Genomic DNA, 26,400 nt, shown 5'->3' with positions numbered 1-26,400 from the left:
TTATCATAAATCTTTTCTGTCTATTAAACCTAAATTTGCTCCTTTGAAACTTTTACCCATTTTCCTAGCTCTACTTTTTAGGGCCAAGAAGAAAAAGGGAATGACCCTCTCAGATGAGAACCTTCCAAATATTTGAAGGCATCTCTCATGTCCCTTCTGAATATTCCCTTGGGTTGTATGGAGTATTCAGAGAGGATTTGCACCTCTGGTGTAAGGGCTTGCTGAACCCTTTTCAGGGCTGTTCATCTACCTCCGGTATCCACCTTCATCCACCTTTCACTTAGGGCTTCAAGAAAGTGGCCACATCCTGGTAAAAAACCATCATGGCAGATGGGCTAAACCAGGTTGAAGGTAATTAGCAGGCTCATCTCCCCATCAGGGGGATATCTACTCCAAGCATGTGAAGACTTCTCCCAGCAGAATAGGTAGATCAGAGCACTTTGTTTTAATGTCCAGCACACATGGTGTATCTTTTGGAGCTTCATCAGATGTTGAAGATGCCAAAGTCATCCATTGCATCCACTTAGTATCTTGACTTTTATCTTGCCACTGGATTTTGATGACTCTGCAAGAGAGAGCAGCACTGATAACTTTGTACAACTTTACCTCACTCATTCTTGCAGGAGTCAAAATGCCATCAATCCCATGATGTCATTGATTCTCTTCAAAAACAAAGGACAAACTGCAACACCACAACTTATAGGATAGCAAGCACTTACAAAACCACTGCTCTGGGAGATTTATGTTCAGAAGAACATTAGGTAGGACCCAGTGATGAAGGGTCTTATCTCTTTGTATGAATATTCTAGGAATTTCTGGGGATAAAAATATTTAGTGACAAATGGTAAAATATTCTATTAAAATTAATTCTGAGCATAGAAATTGAGTCTCCTATGAACAATGCATGCTCTTTGCACAACTGATTATTTCTAAATCCTTTGTAGGCTCTGACATTTCACTTCTTTTAAAAACAGGTATCCATTGTTGGGCCTCATGCACCTGCTTGATCAAGAGCCTGAGGATGAAGTAGAACTGCTAAATGGAAGAAGGAAGACACTTGTTTCTGTGTTTTTAAAATGCAGAATTGTAATGCTCCTATTTTTGGCTTCTTCAGAGCCAAATGAAAATATGCTTTAGAGGGTCACCTGTATTACTCTTTATCCTATGTAACCACATATGACAAGTGTGTCATCTAAATAAAATCTGAGAAGGTGGGGTGACTTTGACACTTGAACAAATGGTGCATTTTTGTGTTTTATTTTCACTTTTGCATTTAGAAAATTTAGACCTACTGTACTATTTTGGAATAGAAAGGAGCAACAAATCATTATTAAAAAATGAATTGGAAAATATAATCAACATGTAAGAAATGGGTGAAGGAAGTTAATTGTGCATTCAGTTGGGGAAAAAAATTATACATTTATTCTGCTTTGCTGAGACTGGCTAGTGAGGGTATGGGGGTGGAGAGAGGGGGTGGGAAGTCTCCACATTTGTTCATTTAAAGATAAGGCTAACTCCCTTCACATAGCCCTGTGAGCAGAATGCAATGAGGATTTCCTCAGAGACTGCTCAATTCTGTAAACATGTTTCCTTGGGATTGGAAGCATTCTTGCTCATCCTTGGTAATTTTCTTTTCTTACATGTAGTCTTTAAACGGACACATCTCCCCATGGTACTTTTAATGAATGAGCTCCATTCTACCCCCTCACCAAAAAGGAGAAACCTGAAAAATTCTCAGCAATGGATTAAAGTAGGTTGTGGAAATTCTGATTCAAGTCTTCTCAAGACCAGCCTGGGTTTTCTGATATCCTCATGTTTGATTCTGTTCCATTCAATTAACATTTTTTAGTACCTACTGTATACTGAATTAGGCAACGGGGTGATATATATACATACATGTATACATACACATATGTATATATGTACACACATGCATACATATATGTATGTGTGTATATATATATATATATATATATATATATATATATATATATATATATATATATACCCCATTTGGAGTTTTCTTGCCAAAGATACTGGAGTTGTTTGCCATTTCTTTCTCCAGTTCATTTTACAGATGAGGAACTTAGGCAAACAGACCTAGGTGACTTGACCAGGGTCACCTAGGTATAATAAATATGTAGGGCTAGATTTGAACTTAGGAAGATAAGTCAAAGGCCTAAGTTTAAATACAGCCTCAGACAACTACTGTCTGTATCCATGGGCAAGAAGCTTGATTCTTTTTGTCTCAGTTTCCTCATCTGTAAAATGGGGATACTCATAGTACCTCCCTCTCAATGTTGTGAGGATCAAATGTGGTAATATTTGTAATGAATTTTGGTAAACAAAGTTCTATATGAATGATAGATAAGAACAATAGTAATAATTTGTTGTTGATTAACAGTTTTCTATCTCTTTGTGACCCCTTTTGGGATTTTCTTGGCAAAGATACTGGAAGACCATTTCCTCTAGTTTATTTTACTGATGCAGAAACTGAGGCAAACAGTTTTAAGTGACTTGTCCCACTGCTAGTAAGTATATGGGACCAGATTTGAACTCAGAGAGATGAGTCTTCCTGGCTTTGGGTCAAAAGCTCTAGTCCCTGAGTCACCTAGCTGTGTACCCAAGTAATAAACTAATAATCTGATTGAGGTTACAGACATGGGCAAATCATTTAACCTCTCTGGGCCTCAGTTTATTCCTATGAAAAATGAAGGGGATAGACTCTATGACTCAAAGTTTGCTTTGAGCTCTAAATATATGATCCAACAATAGCAGATTGTTGCTTTTCATAGGAAACACCCAATAGCTACCTAAATTCAATGAATTTGTTAAATTCTCTCACTTTCTCTCTGGTGTGTTCTGTCACTCATATGTACTTTACATAGAAAACAGTTTCCTGAAGGCTATACATTTTATTAGGCTTCAACAGTGATAGATGACCCTAGCTACTTTGCATTTCTTTTTCTTTTTTGACTGAAACTTATATTCAAATACATTTACAAAGTAGGTTCTTTAAAAATAAGCATAGCAATGTTGATACTTTTATTCTTTCTTTTATGACAATAATTTTCATAGGGGAGAAAAATTGGTGCCCAAGAACCATGCATACTCAGATTATTTTTTCCCTTTTTTTGCTTTTCATTTTGAAGGTTTGGAAAGTTCTATTATTCTAAGAATTAAATTGGCTTAGTCTGATGCATACAGATGGCAATGCCTTGTGCTAGGTGCAGCTGTCATTTTCATCCTCAGAGGAAGAGAGGACAGAAAAGTCTCACCAGTCCACCTGCACTAAGTGACAACTTTTCAAAGCAAGAAGGTAAACTGAGGGGAGGGGGGAGGAGGAGAATGTCAGATGTAATCACCTCTGGAGCAATTAAGACTTCCCTTTCTTCCCTGGGGGTGTTGCTGGGGGGGTAGGTTTTGTTATCTAATTCTTCCAAAAGTCCCTTTCCCTGTATTTCAATACTTAAGGATCTGTAATTTTGTTCATATGGGTATTCCTTTAGTTTTTGAGAGTTTCCTGGGGCTGAAAATTCCAGCCCATTGCAGTTGGCCTGATGAGTTCTTTGGAATCTACCTAGGCTGGCCCTTAGATGACAGACTTACAATTTATGACTGGTTTCATACTCAAAGGCTTTCAATGGAGAAGCACCTTGAGTCTATGCTATAGAAGGATCATATGGAGGAAATGGGAATGTTTATCCAGGAGAAAAAAAAAGGTCTGTTTTTGAGTATTTGAAGGACTCTCATGTGGAAAATCCATTAGACTTATTCTGGTTGACCCCAATGGACAGAACATTACAGAAGTTGTTAAAAAAAAAAAAACCAGAGGGGAGGGACAGAAATTTGGGCTTGATGTCAGAAAAAAACTTTACAATGTAAAAACTACCTAAAAGTAGAATGGGTTACCTGGGTGACCACTTGTCAGGACCAGAGTTGGGTGTTCTTTTGAGGGGCTGATGGACCTTGATGGGTCCTTTCTATCCTGCTATTCTGGGATTCCTATTTGGTGAGACTGATCAGAATTTTTTTTTCTGCTGCCATGTTCTTTGAGAATGAAGGTTCGCCTCCACACCAAGATGAGTCGTTTCACTACAGGTGAATGAAATCTGGGTTCCTTGAGAAGAAGAAGACTACCAATGGAAGACTCTTAGGTAAACAAGGGGAAATGGTCATGTAATAACTGAAGAATGCTTTGCTTAATTTTTATTTGTTTTTCAATTTAGAAGCACAGCTTTTAGACGTAGGAAAGATTTTTGTCCTGTAAAGTAGAAAGGGATATTGACTTAGAAAACCAAAAATTAATGTTATCTATGTTTTGTTGTATTTTATTTATTTTATTAAACTTTTCCCAATTACATTTTAATCTGGTTTGGGTCACATACTTTGAGTTTAAGGAGTATGCTGTTTGAGAATTTTTATACCTTTAATATTTCCTTTTCCCCTTTTACAAATGAGGGAACTGAACCTTCTGAAGTTAGATGAATTGCTCAAAGTTAGATTAACAATGAATGTAAGAACCAAGATTTGAAAGTCAGTTATCTGACTCCAAATTCAATTTGCTTTCCACTCTGTCATATTGTCTCAGCTTAATTTTTGGGATGAATACTTTGTTCTCTGTTCAAATAATAATAAGGAGGGCTAACACTTAGAGCTTATTTTAAGTCATTGATGTATAAATGTACCTATGTTTATTAGCTCTTACAAAATCATTGTGACTTCCCTGAGCCCAAACTCTCTTCCCCATCTACCACTGTCACACTTGAGTTACCTCCTTAACCTGGGAAGTTACTGAGAGCAAAGGCTATCTTTCTTTTTTATATTTTGCATCTCCATGACTTCTCAGGGTACTTCAGACTCTATTAGCTCTTCTGAAAGGCTTTTTTCATTTATTCAACTTGAACAAAGTTTCTCATTCAAGATCACATGGATAGGGGCAGCTAGGTGGTACAGTTGATAGAGCAAGCACCAGCCTTGGAGTCAGGAAGACCTGAGATCAAATACGGCCTCAGACACTTAATTACCTAGTGTGTCCTTGGGCAAGTCACTTAACTCCATTGCCTAGCAAAAAACCAAATAAAATACAATAATAAAATAAAATCACATGGGTAGGTAGGGTTGGCTCTGGGGATTTGAACCAAGGCTTTCTGATTCCCAGCAATCTTGCCACAACCCCAAAGCCAGTAGAAATTCTCGTCCACACTAGCAAGGACCAGGGGTCACTTGCTAACTTGGATGAAGTCTAAGAAATCATTCTATAAGCTGCTTCCAAGTATCACGCACCCAGCTATATTTACTATGCCCCTACTCTGAGAAATCAATAGCATTGTGATGGACACAATGGTGTACAATGCTTGGGATTAGGTATAGTTTCTTATTATGTCCATAATAAATCCTCAGCTTCACAAAGAGCTGAATTTTGTGTGCTGACTGCTTGGCTCATGCAGATTAGGTGAGCAGAGAAATGATCACACTTCAGCTGGAGGAGGGGAGAGATGCTCACTTTGTGAGTACCTCCTCTGAGCAGACTGTTGTGCATCCTCTGGGTTTTTTTTTTTTACAGCTTGCGTAGGCTTGCCTAGCTGGGGGAAAGGATGAAAACAAGCCTTTCCAGGAGTCTGTATCAAATCTTCCATTTGATGGCGTGGAGGGAAGTGTTTTTTTTTTTAAATTCCCCCTCCCCTTGGGGCCATATGTGAATTTGTTTTGGTAGTACCAGAAGCAAGGACTTCTATCTGGGACAGTATCTAGGAAATGAACCTTGAATGAATTCTTATATGAAATAATTTGGTTTGGCATTTTAATGGATTTCCCACTGAGTTCTTTGAAATCATTATTCTCTCAGTACAATTATAAAAGGCCACATGGCAAAATGGATGCAGAAATGATCTTGGAGCCAGGAAGACTTGGATTCCATGTCTTCCTTTGTGCTGGCTGTGTCACCCTGGGCAAGTCACTTAACTTCTTTTTTTTTATTTTTGGGTTTTTTGCAAGGTAAACAGGGTTAAGTGGCTTGCCCAAGGCCACACAGCTAGGCAATTATTAAGTGGCTGAGACTGGATTTGAACCCAGGTACTCCTGACTCCAGGGCTGGTGCTTATCCACTATGCCACCTAGCCACCCCCCACTTAACTTCTTTATGTTCTAGGTAACTCCGTAAAACTGTAAGTTACAGAGAAGACACTTTGTATTGGTAGAACTCTCCACTTGAGGGTTTCCTCTATCAAACAGATCACACATCTGGACCCTATCTGTATCACAAATTTCATGAAGTGAGAGTTTTAGGGGAATTATTCATGTGGTGGGCAACTTCAGTCTGTGCAAGAGACTGTGCAAGTGAGTTAGGTGCAGACAGATGTTTTATATGGAATTAAATTTTAAATGCAATTGGGGGACTTGAATTTTAAGAGTATTCTATTGTAAAATGACCAATCATCCTCTGTTTTATCTTCTGTAAAAATCTCAATTTCATATATATAATGTTTGATTACAGTGAAGTTGTTACTTATTAATAAGAAAATCCTGTTTGCCCCCAAACAAGAGATGAATAAGTAATATCCAAAGACATAGATCTGACATTCTTTTGTCTTGAAGCTTCAGAAGCTCCAAAAGATAAAATGCAAATACAATCTTTCTTTTTGCCATTTAAAAGCATCCAAATTTTTTTGGTCTATTTTTGATGAGATTTGGAAACACACCACTCCATGTCTGTGTTATTACACACTGCATATCTCTAGGCTCAGAATGTTTGATGACAGTCAACATACCATCACCAGGACCCAGTTAAGTTGGGCAGGATGGAGGAGGAGTTCCTGTGTCTTGTAGACTTTTGAATATGCTGCAAGGCTATTTTAGAAGCACCTTAGGCTATAGGACCATGGCAAAAATTTCATCATTTTTAATTTGAGTAAGAAGCTTGATACTGAAGCTCCCATCAGAGTAGAACTCATACACTTACACACACACACACACACACACACACACACACACACACACACACACACACACACTTTTGTCTTTGTTGTCCCAGAAGAATCTTCTCTAGATCATCCCAAGATTCCATCATCTTTCTTAAAAAATGACCCTGATCCTATTTAAAGAGGTGTTACTTAGTGACAACTTGAAAAGTGTGGAAAAATAAACAAACACCACCACAAAGACAACCACACTGCCACAACAGTTTTTTTCTCTTGGGAATCAGTCTCTTTTCTAGATATAGTTCTATTTAATAACCCACTTTAAAAGATGGTTGAACTGAGACAGCTTTTTTGCAAAATTAGTTTAATTCAGTTAAATCACTCAGTTTAACTGTTGAATATGTCTGAATTTGACTATTTTAAAAAAGGCTCATTTTTCTGTGTAAACACTAGAGCAATGGAAATAATTTTTATACCTGAAGGAAATTAAATTGGGGGTGGGGAAGAATAGATATTCATCCCTCAAAAAGTCTGACCCTCTCTTCATTGGGTACTAGGGAGAAAGACAGACCTGGGGAATGGAGCACCATGGAATCTGAGAGTAGATTCAAGGATATGGGGGTGATTCTCATCATGGGGAGGAAACAGATACTCCCTTTCCTCTGAGTCAGACACTCACATTTCAGAGGCCATGTAGTTCAGGCAATACCTCAATAGAAGATCCCCCTACATCTCCAGATAAATGATGATTCAGCCTCCATTTGAAGACCAGCAAAGGAGGGCAGCTCACTACCTCTCAAAGTGGTGTTCTACTTTCTGTTTGTTAGGAGAGAGGTAGTTCAATGTAAGGGATAGAAAACTGGCCTTCAAATGAGGAAGATCCATTTTTCATTTTTGCTTCTTACACATACTGATTATATGTTATTATTATTATATTATTAGCTATTATTAGCACCCATTTCTAGGAGTTGTTGTAAAAATCAAATATGTTGATAATTGTAAAGTTCAAACCATAGCAACATAGAGCAGATCACATAACTTCACAATACTGTTGACAACTCTACATGAGGCAAAATTGCCATACTTTGTTAGAGAGAATTTCCTCTCCTGTGCCATTAAAATTGTAAGTTGAGATTTGAAAAATATCATTAAGAAGATTTTCTTTAATTGACTTTAAATCTGCCTCTCCATCATCAAATTACTTGATTTTTTTCTGGAGTTAACTTAGGCACAACAAATGTCTGCATTGGGGCTTTGGGGTTCAAATCCTCATTTTATTAGTACATACCTGTGTGATCTTGGCAAGATACTTAAACTCTCTGGGCCTCAGTTTCCCCATCTAGAAAATCAGGGCATTGACTGGATGATTGCTAAGGTCCTTGGCAGCTCTAATTCTTTGAACTAAGCAGATTATCCTTCCATGTAAAAGCTTTTCAAATAACTTGTTTCCCCTAAGTTTTCTCTTCTCTAGAATAAATATTTTTAGTCTATCAATTGAGGGCAGTTAGATGGCATAATGGATAGAGTGCTGGACTTAGAGTTGGGAAGCTTCATATTTCAGAATTAAAATCTGATCTCAGATGCTGACAAGCTGTGTGACCCTGGGCAAGTCATTTAATCCCCATTCACCTCAGTTTCCCTATTGGTAAAATGAGCTTGAGAAGGAAATGGAAAAGCACCACAGTTTCTTTGCCAAGAAAACTCCTAAAAGGGGTCATGAAGAGTTGGACATGAATGAAAAATGACAAACTGAAGTCCTTCAGTTGATCCTTGAATGGCATGGTCTCTCTTTCCCTTGGATATCAGTCTTTGACAGCGCTGTAGTTTGTTATTATCTTTTCTAAGCTATGGAGTTCAGACCTGAGCACAATGAACCAGATGTGACCAAATTAGATAGAATACAATGGAATTATCTCTTCCCTTGCTCTGGACATTTACCCAAAGATTGCATTAGCTATTTTGACAGCCATATCCTGCTGCTGAGTCATTGTAAGCTAGTACTTCCCTAAATCTTTTGGATCTTGTTCATAGAAGTCAATTGGGAACCATGCCTCACCCATGCTGTTTTTAGCTGATTTTTAAAATCCAAGCATAGTCCTTTGTAATTTCTCCCTTATTAAATTTCATCTTATCAAATTTGACTCATCATTATTACTTTTGAAGAGATTTTTGGATCTTGACCATCCTCCATTCCATTAGCTAGAACTCTATGAAGGCTGCCATCCCTCTAGGTCTAACCATCAGATGGCACTGGTAGTCCCCTTGCAACTTCCTGGAAAATTCCACGGCTGTGGAAATATTGAGGAAGTGTGATACTGCGGGAGGATACCAGAATTAACAACTTTCTAGCTTCTCAGTTTTACCTCTCAATCTAGGGTCATGCTTCTAATTCTCTACAGAAATATAGATTTGTGGATCTACCACACACCAAAAGCAAAACAAAACAAAACAAAACATAGTTCTGAGCCCACACACATTGGTTAACCCTACTTCCTCTTCAATATGTTGAAATTTAAATAAATGCCATTCATGCAATATTGAAATAAAATGTTTGGTTTCCCACAAAGGAAGACAAATAGATGAAAATGTTGAATACAGTGTTTTTTACTATTAGCATTGAACCAATAAATAAATAAATATGATTAATAACAAGGAGACGGTGTCTAATAATAAGCAATAAACATAGATCCAGGAATGTCCCCTGGATATAAGGTCAATCTGAAGTCAGAAAGTTTAGAAATATAGAGTCTGAGTCCCTCTTTAAGCAGACAGAGATGTTTAATTCATACTCCCCATGGGAGTGAGTACCAGATGCCAACACAGAAACTGAATTTGAGGGTCTTGGTCAACTTATGGAACAGGAACATGAGATCCTGGAACTGTGGAACTCAGGAGGGATAATATTTCCTAGCTAATCATTGGTCACATCTAAGACATCTAACCCTAGCTAGCCTATCATGGAGTAAGATGAGTAAAATTTTTGACCAGTTCCAGCGAGAAGCATTACCACAATGACAAAGTCCCCTGTCCCTTTCACACTGATCTTCTCCATCATTTTGCATTTTCTGTCATTTCCTTCCTTGCTCCCATACGGCAAAGATCCTGTTTTGTAAAGGAATCTTATCAGATACTGAGTGAGGGCAAATTACATATTGATAAATGTTTGATGACACACCAGCAACTTTTTGCATTTTTCATTCAACCAAGTGTTTATCAACTTTCCTGTGTCCACATATTTTAATATTGGCCACAAGAATACCATGAGAAACCTAGGTTTTTTTTTTTTTTTTGTTGTTCTTGTTCAAATTCAGGTATAGTATATCTCTAACATTCCTAACTATGTAGAAACATTTCAAAATTGGGTATGTTTAGTTTGCCATGACCTGTTTTTGATGAAACCATGTTTGATTTTTAATGTTCCTTTTCTAAATACTTCCATCAGATCTATCTCTTATAAATTAATTTTAGAATTTTCTCTGGGTTGAATTCAAATTTATTGGCTTATTGTTTTAAATCACTGTCTTTTTTAAAATTAGAGAATTTGTTCTTCTTCAGTCTTGGGGCACATGTTCTATTTAACACAAATTTTCAGAAGTTACCAATAATGTCTCAGATCAAGTGTAATCAATTTAACAAATATTTACAAATTGCCTATATTGTGCAGGTCACTGGGGTACAAAGGCAAAAACAAAGCAATCCCTAACCTCAAGGGATTTATAATCTATTACAGGAATATAGCACATTCAACGGTAAACAAATACAAAGCAATTTTAGAAGGAGACAGAATTAACAGTTGCGATCAGGAAGGGTCTCATATAAAAGGTGATATATATAAGCTATGTTTGAAGGAGCTAGGGTCTCTAAAAGATATGAGAAGGAAAAAATGATCTTTAGATCATAAATTGGTACCAATGAAAAGGTATGGAGGCAAGTGGTTTGTATGTGAGGAATGTTGAATATATGGATGTATTCAATTAATCTAGAGAAGTAGGTAAGAACCTGATTATGCTGAGAATTTTTATATTTGATTCTGGAGTTGAGAGGAAAACACTGAAGATATTTCATCAGGGAAAAAATATGATAAGATGTGTTTTAGATGTATTAGTTTGGCGGTACAAAGGATAGATTGAAGAGTGGAAAGATGGAAATCAGGGAAATCAAATAGGAAGCTAAGGTGGAAAGAGTACTGGGGCTAGAAGTCAGTCCCAAATTCAAATCCTGCCTTTGTTACTGAACCAACTATGTAACCTTAGGGAAGTCATTCTCTGGATCTTAGGGTCCTCATCTATGAAACAAGAGTGTTGCACCAGCTAGCCTCTGAAGGCCTTTTCAGTTCCAGATATATGGTCTTACGTTGTTGTCATCTTATTCCACATGAACAGTGTTGAGTCAGAGCTAGAGAGGAAAGAAGGGGAGAGATGTGAGAGTTGTCAAAATCAACAACATATGATAATAATTTGTAAGGGGAGGGGGGTGTGTGCATTAAAAGAAATGAATAGTGAAGAATGATTTCAAGATTATGAACATAGATGAATAGCAAGATGAATGGTGGGGTAGTCAGTAGAAAGACAGAAGAAATTGGGACCTTTTTTGGGGGGGCAAGGCAAATGGGGTTAAGTGGCCTTTTTCATCTTGGGTCTCAAATTGCTGTTAATCATTTTTGCTCTTTCTTTCCAAAGTCCAAAGATCACTATCCTTGGCACAGATAAAAGAAACAAAACCGAAGTTCTTCTGTTTTCCATGATCCCTAGCCCACCAACTCAGACTGCTCTTTCTCTAGTCTTCTTGGCCCATATAGATTAAAAAACAGCAATAACAACCAAAAACCAGACCCCTCTTATTGGTGCTTAATCGAAATTCTTAGCTTTCTCTGAGCTTCTAATACTCCTAAAATTCTACATTGCATTTTTTTTATTCCAATGATATCTCTTGCCATTATTTCCACTGCCTATGTGTTTTTTTAGTTTTTTAATTTTATTTTTTTTATTCTCATTTTGTACAAATGTTTTTTTACATTAATAAAATATTCTTGTTTAAGAGTAAACAAAATACCCCTCCCCCCATGAATATAGACTTGCTTGGGCGATAAAGTAAAGGGGAGAGAAAAAATTAAAATTAACAAAATTAAAAAAAAATAATAGTAATAATTGTAGGTACGGCCAGGTGGTGAAATGGACGAAGCACCAGCCCTGGAGCCGTGAGCACCCGAGCCCACATCCAGCACCACAGACCCAACAATCACCCAGCCATGTGACATGCAAGCTACCCGATCCCCACTGCCCTGCAAAAACCATAAAGAAGGGGGAAAAAAAAGACCCAAAATAAAATAAAATAGTAATCATAGTAAGGGTGGCTGGGTGGCAGACAGAGCATTGGCCCCTGAGCCAGGAGCACCCGGGTCCAAATCCAGCCTCAGACACCCTAAGATAGCCCTGCTATGTGGACCCAGGCAGGCCACCCAACCCCATTTGCCCTGCACCCTCCCCCAAATAATAATAGTAAAAAATGTGCTTCAGTCTTTGTTCCAACACCAACAGCTCTGTCATGGGTGGATCGCATTATTTATGATAAGTCCATCACAAAAGTTACTTCCATATTTTTCCAACGTTGCCATTGCTGATCGCAACTGCCTCCTTTCTTATTTCTCCACTACCATGTACTATATTTTCTCTCTCCTTTCACTCTGACTCTGCTGTAGGGTTGCTGAGTGGCACAGCAGACAGATCCCTGGTCCTGGGGCCAAGAAGCCCTGAACCCCCATACCACCCCTTAGGCCCAGAATCCAGAATCCACCTGGCCCTATGGTCCTGGGCAGGCCTTCCAATCCCAGCCCCTTGCATGAAGTAAAAAAGAAAATGTGTTATATCTGACCACTGTCCCCCCCCATGGTCCATCCTCTCCTCCTTTATTCACATCCCCACCCCTTCCCCCTGCTCCCCCTTCCTTCTTACTCCAGATGTCTATACCCCATTGAGGATATTTGCTGTTTCCTCCCCTAGCCATCTCTGATGAGAGCAAAGGTTCCCTCATTCCCCCTTGCCTCCCCCCTTCCATATCATTGCAATAGCTCATTGTAATAAAAAAAAATCTTATTATATGAAATATCTTGGACTATTCCCCCTTTCTTTCTCCCATTCCATTTCCCTTTTTTTCTATTGACTCCATTTTTACACCATATTTTATCTTCGAATTCAGCTTTCTCCTGTGCTTCAACTGTAAAAGCTCCCTCTACCTGTTCTGTTAACTGAGAAGGTTCATATGAGTATTATCAGTGTCATTTTTCTATGCAGGAATACAGGCAGTTCATCATCATTAAGTCCCTCATATTTCCCCCCTCTCCTCCAATCTCCATGCTTCACCTGAGTCCTGTATCTGAAGATCAAACCTGCTGTTCACCTCTGGCCATTCCAAAAGGAACCTTTGAAATTCCCCTGGTTCATTGAAAGTCCATCTTTTTCCCTGGAAGAGGACATTCAGCCTTGCTGGGTAGTTCATTCTTGGCTGCATTCTAAGCTCTTTTGTCTTTCCATATATTGTATTCCAAGCCCTAGGAGCTTCCAATGTAGTTGCTGCTAAGTCCTATGTGGTCCTGACTGCAGCTCCATGATATTTGAACTGTGTCCTGGCTGCTTGTAATATTTTCTCTTTGACTTGGGAGTTCTGGAACTTGGCTATAATATTCCTGGGGGTTGGTTTTTTGGGATCTCTTTCTCGGGGCGGGGGAGGGATCGGTGGATTCTCTCCATTTCTATTTTGCCCTCTGCTTCTAGAATATCAGGGCAATTTTCCTGTAGTAATTCTTTGAAAGTGATGTCAAGGCTCTTTTCCTGATCATGACTTTCAGGTATTCCAATAATTTTCAAATTATCTTTCCTAAGTCTGTTCTCCATATCAGTTGTTTTTTCAATGAGATATTTCACATTTTCTTCTAATTTTTCATTTTTTTGGTTTTGAAGTATTGATTCCTGATTTCTGGTAAATACATCAAACTCCTTGAATTCTATTCTTTGTCTGAAGGATTTGTTCTCCTCAGAGTTTTCTTATCTCTTTTTCCATCTGTCCAATTTTGCTTTTTAAAGCATTCTTCTCCTCAATAACTTTTTAAACTGTTTTATCCATTTGACCTAAGCTGGTTTTTAGCATGCTATTTTCTTCAGCATTTTTTTGGATTTCCTTGACTAAGCTGCTGACTTCATTTTCATGTTTTTCCCGCATCTCTCTCCTTTCTTTTCCCAGTTTTTCTTCCAACTCCCTCATTTGATTTGCAAAGTCTTTTTTGAGCTCTGCCATAGCCTGAGCCCAATTTCTGTTTTTCTTGGAGTTTTTACATGTAGGAGCTTGTGCTTCCTCATCTTCAGACTGAGTATTTTGATCCTTCTTGGGCTCATTTGCAAAATATTTCTCAATGGTCTTCCTCTTGTTTCTTTGCTTGCTCATTTTCCCAGCCTGGGCCTGGTTTTGGAGTGCTTTCTGAGCTTTTGGGACACTCCCACAAGGGTCTCAGTGTGTGAGGCTCTGTCCTCCCTCCTGGTCTGTGAATGACCATATGCGCCCCCCCTCTGCCACGGGGCTGAGGTGGGGGGGCCCTGCTGTTCTATGGGGGGGCCTAGACTGGGATCAGGATCTAAATGTGGTCAGAGCCCCAGAGTCCTGTTCCAGGGGCAGAGGACAGAGCTCTGCAGTCTCTCTCTTCACTTCCCTCCCTCAGCTCAATGGGCTCATGCCCTGGGGGCTCCTGCTTACCGGCTCCGCCTGCTTCTGTTTCTGGATCTGGGCCAGGGAAAGACCAAGCCGCTTGCTGTGTGCCCTGAGGGCTGGGCTCCACGTGCTGGCTCTGGCAGAGGTCCCCCGCTGTTCCCCCACTTTGTGCCCAGTGCTCCCCGGAGTGCAGCTCAGGAGACTCCCTCGCTGCTGTTAGCCATGGCTCCCAGTGCCCTGGGGCTGCCTCCGGGAGGCTGAAGTTCTTTCGCTCTAGCGGGCCACCCCTCCGGCAGGCCGCCCCTCCAACCCCGGGGAGCAGAGCCTTTCTGATCTTTTCCAGGTTACCTTGAGTAGGAGAACTGCCTCAATGGGTCCCTCTGTGGGTTCTGTCTCTCGAAAGTTTAGTTGGAGTCCTTAGTTTCAAGTTTTATCACAGAGCGCCTAAGACTGGATCACTTTTTGTCACCATTTTGACTCTGCCCCCCTGGTAATTTTCATAAAACCACATTCTGCCTATGTGTTTTAAAAAAATATTTGTTTTATGTTAATCCATGAATTTTGTGTGCATTCATAAGAATCCCTTTCTAAAGCTCTCCCTGATTCTCCTCATGGGAACCATTTTTCTTTGTGTTTTCAGGATTTCATCCTTTAGAGTTTTCTCATTTTTCTTGACTGGAATAATAACAACAACAACAACAACACCAACTAGCATCTATATGGCACTTTTGGGTTTGAATATTCCAAATATTTTCTCATTTTACCCCTAAAACCACCTGGGGAACTGTATGATTATTATCCCAATTTTATAGAAGTAATCCTTGGCCAGGAACATGCATTTAATGAGTTAGAGTTGAATTCAAGACTTCCTGAATCCAAGCTCAATATTTTATCCACCAGATCATCTAGTTTATGCCCGTACAGTTTCAGTTGGTAGCCTTTTTACCTTTCCTTCTTCTGAACTCCTCAACATCTTTCCTGATACCTCCTTCCCCCAGTGAGGGTATATAGCTGGACCATTCCCAGCTTTTCTCCTCTTCAATATTATAAATTTCAATAGGGAGCCAGTCATTCAGTTAACAAGCATTTATTGAGTTCTGACAATGTACCAGACATTGAACTAAGAACTGAAGAGACTCAGAAAAAACAAAGAACATTCCTTGTCTGTGAGGAGTATAGTTTCTAAAAGGAGAGAGACAGGCAAATAACTGTCTATACAAGTTGTTGCAAGATTATTTGAAAGGAAAGGCATTAGCAGCTTCCCAAAGGAAAGAATTCCTAAAGAAAGTAGAATTGGAAATGAGTTTTGAAGGAAGTTAGTGAATCTTAGAGTTGGAGGTAAGTAGCCAGTATAGATGAACAGAGACAAAGAGATGGACTATGGTATTCAAGGACTGTAAGTAGACCAATGTAACTGGATCCCACAAGGGATCCAGTGTAGAAGGAAATAAAGTGTAGGAAACTAGAAAGATAGGATAAAGACAGATTAGAAAGAACTTTGAATGCCAAGCAGAGGATCCTGGAGGTATTAGGGAGCCACTGAGTTCAGGGAGCAGAGGGAGGAGTGATCATATTATTATATCTCTGCTTTAGAAAAATCCCCTTGGTATCTGGAAGATGGAGGAACTTGGATTTGGAGGAAGGAGACCCAGTTGAAGGCTATTTCTGAAGATTAGGAGGGAGGTGATGAAGGTCTGTTTTAGGGGTATGACTGTGAGAGGAGAAAAGAGGACAAACACAAGAGAGGCTATAAGCTTAGTATTGTCATTGGATTGGATTTGAGAGTAAAGGGTGACCCCACCATTGTGAGCCTGGTGACTGGGAAGATGATAGCCATAATATAGAGAAGTTGAGAAGAAGAGAGGATTTAAGCAGAAAGATGAGTTCCTTTTTGGACATATTGAGCATGAGATGTTTGTAGCACATACGGTTTGATGTCCAAGAGTTAACTGAAGATGTGTAGCCATAGCTAGGAAAGAGATTAGGGTTGGATATGTAAATTTAGGAATCATTTACATGCTCACCAAGTGAAATAATGTAGAACAAAAAGAGAAGAGATTACAGGGTAGAGTTTTGGGGTACATCCAAGGTTAATGAATGTAGTATAGATGAAGAACCAGGAAAGGCGACTTAATAATAGTTACTTTTCCCTATTATTGTTCAATCATTTCTGACATCATGGGATTTTCTTGGCAAAGATACTGGAATGCTTCTTCTCTAGGTAATTTTAGATGAGGATAGTAAGCCAAACAGAGTTAAATGACTAGCTACTCACCCAGTTAATGTGTCTGTGTTCAGATTTGAACTCGTCCTGACTCCAGGCCCAGAATTCTATCCTCTATGCCATAAAGGTGTCCTCATTTTTTTTCTAGAAGAGAGTTTAAAGGGGAGATAAGTGACACTAAGAGCCAAGGAAAGAAGAACCTAAAATAGGAATAGGTTAGACTTAGGTAGTTGAACAAAAGCTTGCAAAATGAGGAATTTCAAGGTAAGCTTTATCTCCAAAGACAAGAGCTGTACAGATGAAATTAAGTCTTGTAAGTTTACCTTTCATTTTGGACTTGTTTATTGTCTTTTTGCTCAGAATATGATTGGACACTTTTTTCTAATGCATATGACTGTAAATACCACCTAGGAGAAGGAGCAAAATGATGAAAAAGACAACTGTGTGTCTGTGGCTACAGTCCTAGAAGAGTCCCAGTCCCTTGGCTGATGGCAGCAAAGGTAGGTTTGTGATCCTCATAACCAGAGTGTAGTTTGGGGAAATGGCAAAAATGTGTGCCTGCTATGATTAAAAAAATTCTCACATATCCAATGACACATTTTTCCTTTTTGAAATATTGTTTCTTTAAAGTGATCTGGTTTCAGAATAGATGACATCATTTTACACACCTGCTTTTTAAACGGCTAGAAAAACTCTACTACTTTTCAGCCTACACACCATACTGTTCAAACTCTTTCTCCTCCAAAAATAAATCTGGGCACCTCTTGAACTCTTCTTTCCCATCCCATCTCCCAGCAAATTAGACCATATGTTTTCTTTGCTTGGATAGCTCTCCAAGAGTTTGCTTTTTAAATGGATGAGCAACTTCTAGCCATATTTGAAGCCTAGTAAAAGTATAGGCATTTACAAGAAATCCAGGAACAAGGAAATGTCCTGGTACAAACTGTGTTGTACATATATTGTGTGTTTTTGGAAAGAGTTCTGCCCCATGTTTTCTCTCTCTCCGAATTTACTGGGATCACCACATATTTAAGGCTCTAACCTGGGGTTTCTTAATCCAAGGGACCAACATCCTTCTGGGAAGTTAAGGGTTGATTTCAGAGAGTCCATGATTTTAGATGGGAAAACCATTTTGATGACTGTATTTTAAATGATTAGTTTCCTATGTATTTTGTTTTATGCATTTGAAAACATTATTCTTAAAAGGGGTCTTATAGGCTTTACCAGGATGCTAAAGGAGACCATCATACGTACACACACACACACACACACACACACACACACACAGGGAGTAATAACATCTGTTCTAAATTTCATTGGGGAGATTGAATTAATAACAACACCAAAGGCAGCATAGTCTAGTGAACAACATACTGAAATCTATTGCCAGGAAGATGAGCTTCAAATCCGGCTTCATCATCCTAAATTCATCATTTATAAACTCTCCCATCCTGAGTTTTCTAATCTGTAAAATGGGATAATAATTCGAAGATCAAATGAAATAATCTATGTAAAATACTTGGTAAACCTTAGTCCAGGAAAAATCTTAGCCCCTATTTTACAAATGAGGGAATTAAAGTGCAATTTATCCATGACTATATATAGTCTGTGAATGTAGGAGATAGGATTGGAACCCAAGGTTTTCTCATTCCAAATCCAGTTTTCTTTCCCTGATACTGTTGTTTTGTTGTTGTTGTTATTTTTGTCCAGTGGTGCCCAACTCCGTGATTCACTAGCAGTTTTCCATTTTCTTCTCCAGATCATTTACAGATGAGGAGACTGAGGCAAAGTTAAATGATTTTCCAAGAGTCACACAGCTATTAAGTGTCTGAGGCCAGATGTGAGTTGAGTCTTCTTCACTCCAGGTAGGATACTCTATTCACTATGTCATCTTGTTGCTCACATTTAGCTTCAGACTCTTCCTAGCTCTGTGACCTGGAGCATGTCGTTTAATTTGTCCTAGTTTCTTCAGTTGTAAAACAAGAAGAATAATAGCACCTACCTCCCAAAGTTTTATAAAGTTATTGATAATTTTTTGCTTTACTGCCTTTCAGTTTGTAATAAATGTGCTTTTCTCAAACATTTGCCCAAGATGATGCTTAAAAATAGAGTACTTAATCCTAAAAGCAACATGGGGGTGATGATCAACCTTAATGGACTTGCTCATTCCATCAGTGCAACAGTCAGGCACAATTTTGGGGTGTCTGTGATGGAGAATACCATCTGTATCCAGAGAAAGAATTATGGAGTCTGAACAAAGACCAAAGACTATTACATTTAATTTTTTCAAAAATATCTTATTATGTAATTTTGCTATCTCTTATACTTCATTTTTCTTCCTTAAGGATATGATTTCTCACTCAACACATTCAACTTAGTTCAATGTATACATGGAAACAATGTAAAGACTAACAGACTGCCTTTTGTGGGGCATGGGGTAGGGAGGGAAGCAAGGTTAAGGGGAAAATTGTAAAATTCAAAATAAATAAAATCTTTCTTTAAAAAAAGTAGAGTATGGAGACTTCTGGCAAAGATGGCAGAGAGAAGACGGGCACAGTTCTAAAGTCTCCTGATCTCTTCCCCATCTATCACATGAAATAAACCTCTTAAAAGAAATCCAACCCACAAAACCCAGAAAGAAAAGCCAGGTGAAAGAACATCTACGTCAGGATTTGTCTCCTGCAGCAGCACTGGCCAAATTCGGGTGGGTGAGTCTGGGTTCAGAGGGAGGATCAGCCCTGGATCAACCAGATTAACAGCTGAAGTAGAGCCAGGAGTCTGAGGGCCAGAGAGATGGACCTGCTGGATCAGCAGTGGGGCTAGAAGGCAGGGGCTTGAGTCAACTAGGGAATAGAGGCACTGATGTTGGTGCTGTCCTCCGGGAGCTTGCAGACAGGGCTGGGGGGAGAGTTCAGGTATAAGAAAGCTGTGGACACCATCCCTGGGCTCTTCTGGTCTGAGTAACTCAGAGTCCAATTACAGCTCAGACCTCTTCCCGAACAAATGCAAACTACTTCTGCCTCAGACCCAGGTGTGTGATCAGAAGAACCAGCCCAGCTGAGGAATGACCTCAGGCCAGGGTAAAGAGCACCATTGAGTGATGGCAGAAGAATTCAATAGCTCCAACCCCTCCCTTCAAGCAAAGGGAGAAGGCCTGAATCAAGGTCACAGACACTCCAGAGAAAGCAACCAGCACCTCCTACTGGCCAGCCAGAGAAACTGCACTCAGTGAGTAAAGCCTTTAGCGATCCCAAGCCCCTGTGAACCAGCCCCTCCCCAACTCAAGGTCTTAGCAAAATGAAGAAAGGTCAGCAGAAAGGTGGATCCATAGAAAAATTCTTGGAAGGGAAAGACCCTAACTCAGAAAGACCTAGAACCTCTGAGGAGAATATGATCTGGTCTTCAGCACAGAAAGACTTCCTTGAAGAAATAAGGAAGGAGCTTAAAAATTTGGGAGAGACAATTAATACCTTGCAACAAGAAAACAAAACCTTAGAAAGTAAAATTGGACAAATACAAAAGGAGAATAAATCTCTCACATCATCAATTGGACAAATACAAAATGAGAATAATTCTCTCAGATCCTCAATTGGGCAAATGCAAAAAGAAAATAATTCTCTCAAAACCTCCATTGGTCAAATGGAAAGCTCTTTCAAAAGTAGAATTGACCAATTGGAAAAGGAGTTGCAAAAGGTTAATGAAGAAAATTTCTCCCCCCCAAAAAAGAATGAAGTCTACAGAAACTAATGACTCCATGAGACAGCAAGAGTCAGTTAAACAAACTCAAAAAATAGAAAAAATAGAAGAAAATATAAAATACCTCATCAACAAAACCACTGACCTTGAGAATAGATTGAGGAGGGGCAACCTGAAAATTATAGGACTTCCTGAAAACATTGAAGAGAAAAAAAAAGTCTGGACTTAATATTACAGGATCTAGTGATGGAAAACTGCCCTGATATCATGGAATTGGAGGGCAAAGTAGTTATTGAAAAAGTACATTGATCCCCACCAGAAAAAGATCCTAAAATGAAAACACCAAGGAATGTTGTGGCCAAACTCCAGAACTATCATATAAAAGAGAAAATCCTGCAAGCAGCCAGAAAGAAACAATTTAAATATCAAGGAGCCACAGTAAGGATCATGTAGGACCTGGCTGCATCAACATTAAGGGATCGAAGGGCCTGGAATGAGATATTTTGAAGAGCAAGGTAGCTTGGAATGCAGCTAAGATTCTACTTACCCGCAAAGCTGAGCCTTCTCTTCCAAGGAAAAAGATGGACATTTAATGAAATGGAAGAATTCCAAAAATTTCTGATGAAAAGACCAGAGCTAAACAGAAAATCTGGACATCAAACAGGAGGTTCAAGAGACACATGAAAAGGTAAAAAAAAGGGGGGGGGCAGTAAAAGGAAAAAAAAATGCTATCTAGTAAGTTGAAACTGGCTATATCCCAGCATGGGGGAAAAAAGATTCTCATAAATCTTGAGAATTGTAACTCTAACATAGAGAATATACCTAGCCAGAAATGATGGACATTCATGACCTATCCATGAGACTACTATCTAAAGAGATGTAACTGACTTTAACCCCACTTGGGAGAAAGACTCTAATAACTCTCAGGAATTTTGATTCTATTTGATAGAATATACTAAACCAGAAGGGACAGACACTCAGAATTTTCTATGACTTAGAATGATCTGAAAAACACTACCTCCTTAAAAAAAGGGGACAGGAAAGAGATGGGAGGAGGGAGGGGATTGAATGGGGTAAATCTCATTACACTAAGAGGTACAAAAAACCTATGGTAATAGAGGGGAAGAAGGGAGCAGATGAGAAACACCTGAATCTTCTTCTCATCAGACTTGGTTTAAAGTCAACCTACACATACTCAGTTAACTTATAAAACATCTAACCTTTCAAGTATTAAAAGGGGAAAAGGGGAGGGGGGACAGAGAAAGGGAGGGGGAGTGGGGGAGGAAAAGGGAAATAACAAAAGGAAGGGAAGGGAAAAGGGGAAAAGGGAAAGGGGAAAGAAAGGGGAGGGTATGATATAGGAGGGTAAACATACTGAAGGAAGTGATATTCAGAAACAAAATACTGAGGAATATGGATAAAAGGGGGGAATACAAACAGATAGCATGGAGGGCAATAAAGAATTAGTAATCATAACCTTGAATGTGAATGGGATAAACTCTCCTTTAAAACATAAGCGAGTAGCAGAGTGGATTAAAAACCAGAATCCTACAATATGCTTCTTACAAGAAACTCATTTGAAGCAGAGAGATACATATAGAGTAAAGGTAAAAGGTTGGAGCAAAATATATTTTGCTTCAGCTGAAGTAAAAAAAAGCAATCCTTATCTCATACAAAGCAACAGCAAAAAATATATAGCATTAAAAGAGATAAGGAAGGAAAATTTATCCTCCTAAAAGGTACCATAGACAAAAAGTCATTTTAATACTGAATATATATTCACCCAGGGGGACAGCACCCAAATTCTTAGAGGAGAAGCTGAAAGAACTACAGGAAGACATAGACAGCAAAACTCTACTAGTGGGAGACCTCAACCTCTCACTATCAGATCTAGATAAATTGAATCATAAAATAAACAAGAAAGAAGTTAAGGAGGTAAATAGATTGTTAGAAAAATTAGATATGGTAGACTTATGGAGGAAACTGAATGGGGATAGAAAGGAATGTACCTTTTTCTCTCCAGTATATAGAACTTATACAAAAATTGACTATGTACTAGGACAAAAAGACCTAATGATCAACTGCAGAAAGGCAGAAATAGTGAATACATCTTTCTCAGATCATAATGCAATAAAAGTCATAGCAATACTGGGCCAAGGAGATATAGACCCAGAACAAAATGGAAACTGAATAACCTCATTTTAAAAAATGAGAGGACCAAAAAAACAAATTATAGAAAAAATTAACCATTTTATCCTAGATAATGATAATAATGAAACAACATACCAAAACCTATGGGACTCATTCAAAGTGACTCTCAGGGGATATAATATAGCTCTAAATGCTTACATGAATTAATTGGAGAAAGAGGAAATCAATGAACTAAACATGCAACTAAAAAAATTAGAGAAAGAACAAATCAAAAATCCCCAATTAAACACCAAATTAGAAATTCTAAAAATTAAAGGAGAAATTCATAAAATAGAGAACAAAAATACCATTGAATTAATAACACCAAAAGTTGGTATTATGAAAAAACCAATAAAATTGATAAACCTCTGGTCAATTTGATTAAAAAAAAGAAAGAAGAAAACCAAATTGCTAGTATCATAAATGAAAAAGGTGAACTCACCACCAATGAGGAGGAAATTAAAGTAATAATTCAAAATTATTTTGCCCAACCTATGCCAATAAATTTGATAATCTAAGTGAAATGGATGAATATTTGCAAAAATATAAGTTGCCCAGGTTAAATGAAGAAGAGATTAAATACCTAAACAACCCTATCTCAGAAAAAGAAATTCAACAAGCCATCATTGAACTCCCTAAAAAAAATCTCCAGGGCCTGATGGAGTGAATTCTACCAAACATTTAAGGAACAATTGGTTCCAATTCTATATAAAGTCTTTGGAAAAATAGGGAAAGATGGAACTCTTCCTAACTCTATGAAACCAATATGGTGCTGTTACCTAATCCAGGAAGAGTCAAAACAGAGAAAAAATTATAGACCTATTTCCCTGATGAATATAGATGCAAAAATCTTAAATAAAATCTTAGCAAAATGATTACAAGTTATCACCAGGATAATACATTATGATCAATTAGGATTTATTCCAGGAATGCAGGGATGGTTCAATATTAGGAAAACTGTTAGTATACTCAATTACATCAACAATAAACCTATCAGAAATCATATGATCATATCAATAGATGCTGGAAAAGCTTTTGACAAAATACAGCATCCATTCCTATTAAAAACACTAGAGAGTGTAGGAATAAATGGACTGTTCCTTAAAATAATTAGCAGTATCTATCTGAAACCATCAACAAGCATTATATTCAATGGGGAGAGGCTAGAGGAATTCCCAATAAGATCAGGGGTGAAACAAGGGTGCCCATTATCACCACTACTATTCAATATTGTATTAGAAATGTTAGCTTCTGCAATATGAGAAGAAAAAGAAATTGAAGGAATTAGAATTGGGAAGGAAGAGACAAAACTCTTGCTCTTTGCAGATGACATGATGGTCTACCTAGAGAATCCCAAGAAATCATCCAAAAAACTACTGGAAACAATTAGCAATTTTAGCAAAGTTGCAGGTTATAAAATAAATCCTCATAAATCCTCAACTTTTCTATATATGTCTAGCAAGATACAGCAGGAAGAGCTAGAAAGAGAAATCCCATTCAAAGTAACCTCAGACAGTGTAAAGTATTTGGGAGTCTATTTGCCAAGACAGACTCAGAATCTTTTTGAAAACAATTATAAAACACTTCTCACACAAATTAAATCAAATTTAAATAACTGGGCAAATATCAACTGCTCATGGATAGGTCGAGCTAATAAAATAAAAATAACAATTCTACTAAAACTAAACTATCTGTTTAATGCCCTACAAATCAAAATTCCAAAAAATTACTTTAATGAGTTAGGAAAAATTGTAAGTAAATTCATATGGAGAAATAAAAAGTCAAGAATTGCCAGGAGTTTAATGAAAAAAAAATGCAAAAGAAGGTAACTTAGCCCTACCTGATCTAAAATTATATTATAAAGCATCAGTCATCAAAAGTGTTTGGTACTGGCTAAGAAATAGAGTGGTGTGCCAGTGGAATAGACTATGTGTAAAAGCAGGAGATGATTATAGTAATCTGCTGTTCAATAAACCCAAAGAATCTAGCCTTTGGGATAAAAACTCCCTCTTTGATAAAAACTTCTGGGATAATTGGAAATTAGTATGGAAGAAACTTAGATTAGACCAACACCTAACACCCTTTAACAAGATAAGATCCAAATGGTTATGGGACTTAGACATAAAAAACAATACTATAAGCAAATTAGAAGATAAAGTCCTAGTTTACCTGTCAGATCTATGGAAAGGGGAGCAGTTTATGACTAAGGAAGAGTTGGAGAACATCACCAAAAGCCAACTAGATGACTTTGATTACATTAAATTAAAAAGCTTTTGCACAGATAAAACTACTGTAACCAAGATCAAAAGAAATGTAGTAAATTGGGAAACAATCTTTACAACTAATGATTCTGACAAAGGACTCATTTCTAAAATATACAGAGAACTGAGTCATATTTTTAAAACAAATAGCCATTCCCCAATTGACAAATGGTCAAAGGATATTTGCAAAGATAAATTGCAAAGGCAATTTACAGATGAGGAGATCAAAGCAATTTATAGCCATATGAAAAAAATGCTCTAAATCATTAATTATTAGAGAAATGCAAATTAAAGCTTCTCTGAGGTACCACCTCACACATCTTAGATTGGCCAATATGACCAGAAAGGATAATGATCATTGTTGGAAGGGTTGTGGGAAATCTGGGACACTATTACACTGTTGGTGGAGCTGTGAACTCATCCAACCCTTCTGGAGAGCTATTTGGAACGATGCCCAAAGGGCAACAAAAATGTGCATACCCTTTGACCCAGCAATACCACTACTGGGTCTATACCCTGAAGAGATGAATAAAAAGGGTAAAAACATTACTTGTACAAAAATATTTATAGCAGCCCTATTTGTGCTGGCAAAGAATTGGAAATCAAGTAAATGTCCTTCAATTGGGGAATGGCTTAGCAAACTGTGGTATATGTATGTCATGGAATACTATTGTTCTATTAGAAACCAGGAGGGGTGGGATTTCAGGGAAGCCTGGAGGGATTTGCATGAACTGATGTTGAGTGAGATGAGCTTAACCAGAAAAACACTGTATACCCTAACAGCAACATGGGAGTGATGATCAACCTTGAATGACTTGCTCATTCCATCAGTGCAACAATCAGGAGCAATTTGGGGCTGTCTGCAAAGGAGAGTGCCATCTGTGTCCAGTTAAGGAGCTGTGGAGTTTGAACAAAGTTCAAGACTATTCCCTTTAATTTAGAAAAAACCAGAATTCTTGTCTCTTTTCTAGGGATATGATTTCTCTCTCATAACACCCAATTTGGATCAAGGTACAACATAGAAACAAAGTAAAGACTGACAGAGTACTTTCCATGGTGGGGTGGAGAGAGGGAATTAAAATTGGGGGGAAAATTGTAAAACTCAAATAATATCTTTAATAAAAATTAATAAAAAAGAATAAAAAAATAGAGTACTTAATGAGTAACAAAACTCTGCCAGCAATACTCTACCAGAACCAATGGATAGAAGTTACAGGATGGCAGATTTTGGCTAAGCCAAAAGAGCAATTTCTTTTTTTTTTTAAATTTATTTATTTATTTTAAATTTATAATTTTTCCCTTAATCTCACTTCCCTCCCCCCACCTTCAACAGAAGGTAGTTTGTTAGTCTTTACATTGGTGTACATTGATCTAAGTTGCATGTGATGAGAGGAAAATTACATTCTTAAGG

Source organism: Macrotis lagotis, chromosome 7, assembly GCF_037893015.1.
Source record: "Macrotis lagotis isolate mMagLag1 chromosome 7, bilby.v1.9.chrom.fasta, whole genome shotgun sequence".
NCBI classification, from domain to species: Eukaryota; Metazoa; Chordata; class Mammalia; order Peramelemorphia; family Peramelidae; genus Macrotis; species Macrotis lagotis.
The sequence above is the reverse complement of the archived record's forward strand: the minus strand, read 5'-3'. Positions refer to the sequence as shown.